Genomic DNA, 1,935 nt, shown 5'->3' with positions numbered 1-1,935 from the left:
GGTCTAACCCTCATTTTCTGTTTTAAATTATGCAATGCAGGAATAGCTGGGTCCGGGGATATAAAAGGAAAAGGGAAAATGTAATTATTTTCCTAACCCCTTTGTCTGCTTTTGAAGGATACATGTTATATTACATGTAGTAGTACAGGATTTGTTTTGGAAATTTTATATGTAGATTTTGTACATATAGCAATCCATGTATTAGTGGGACCTTTTGATGTAATTCATGTTTCTATTTAATGAAATATGTGTTTTATGCAAATGTGGAGTATGGGGGTGTTACATCTATCAAAAAAGAACGAATCGCCTTTCAATAAAAAGTTTAATTTGAGAATAAAGTCTACAATGGTAAAGTTTAACACCCTAACAAAAGTATTTTTAGGAGGTAAACTATATTCTTTTCTAAAACCACAGTTGGTCTCAAAACTAACTTTACTATTTGGCCTCAACATTTCTTTATAAAAGGGTTGTTTACGATGCAATTAGAACAACTAGAATCAACTAATGCAAAACAATTGATAACAAAATCATCTATTTTAACCACAAGGGTGGTGCCTGATTGGTTTGAGCTTGACTCCAAATGTCAAAAGTACCTGGAGGTCCTAGGTTCAAATCCAAGAAGAGGAATAAAAATCCCCTTTTGGCCACGAAGGTTCAAATGCGATGACTCCGGGCAATCTGCAAAGCAGGTGGTCATCCTGGATTAGTCAGCTCGCATAATGGGTTGGATATTCAGGTTAATAAAAAAAATCACCTATTCGGATTTTGTATTTTACTTTCAATGATTTAAAATTATCAGAATTACAATGTGGTCGGATGCAAAGATAAAGAGAGGTAGGGCTGAACTTGGAAGATAAAACATATGAGAAAAATTAAAAAAACACCCAAATATAATTATTAAATATAAAATATGAATATAAAATAAAATTTAACAGTTAAGTGTAATATAATTTACTTTTCAAGTTTTTAATAAAAATATGAGAAATGCAAAAAAGAACTCAAATGCCCCTAAGTTAACGGAGTCATCATTAACAAAGTAAGTGACTGGGACCGTAGTCATAACAAAATGACAACCACAAGGACCAAATCCATAAATTTTTGAGTTTAGGGACTTTAATCATAATTTTTGTTCACTAATTCACTCTTTAAAATATGAAAAATGATATCATTAGTGAAAAAAAAAAAGAAGTTTTGATTTAGAGTAAACTATAAACTTGGTCCCTGCGGTTCGGTAGTTATTACACTTTTGGTCCCTACAGTTTTAAAATTCCAAATTGACCATTGTGTTATGCAAAAACGACCAGATTTGGTCCCTTCCTTTAGCCGTCGTTAAAAATCCTGTTAAATGAGGGGTATTTAGTCTTTTTACTTTATTTTAATATTAAAACATAAAGATCTTTTAGTATCATCCACCAAAACAATAACATATGGCACCTCACACAAAATATCCACTCTGGTGAGCTTCAACGACGACCATTCTCTGACTATCATCCAAACATCAACATGAAACTCGAATCCAAAACACAAAAAAGCATAATTCAAATCCAAATAACTAAAACACCAAATCCAAGATCCAAAACTAAACATAAACCAAACCTCAATTTGAGCAATGAAATCAAATCCAAATCCAAAATCCACTTTGAAGGTGGTTGTGTTGTGGGGCAAAAAAAGTTGTCAAACTATGTGGTTCTAGATTTTGCCTATTTAAAGTTGAAGCCTTATGTTCAAGATTTCACTAATTTTGGGTGGGTGGATTAGATATACCAAATTTGACCATTTAGAGAAACTACTAAACAATAATTGATAAAGACCTTCACAACTAACCCTAAACCTGCCTTCTCCCATAGTTTTTCAAAGGATGAGTGATGTAATGGAATCAAAGCTTAGTCGTTGAAGCCCCAAACCTTAATCGACAAAGTTCGTTAATGGGTGATG

Source organism: Cynara cardunculus (genome assembly GCF_001531365.2).
Source record: "Cynara cardunculus var. scolymus isolate 2C chromosome LG 4, CcrdV1, whole genome shotgun sequence".
In the NCBI taxonomy this organism is placed as follows: domain Eukaryota; kingdom Viridiplantae; phylum Streptophyta; class Magnoliopsida; order Asterales; family Asteraceae; genus Cynara; species Cynara cardunculus.
This window is presented reverse-complemented; position numbering follows the sequence as displayed.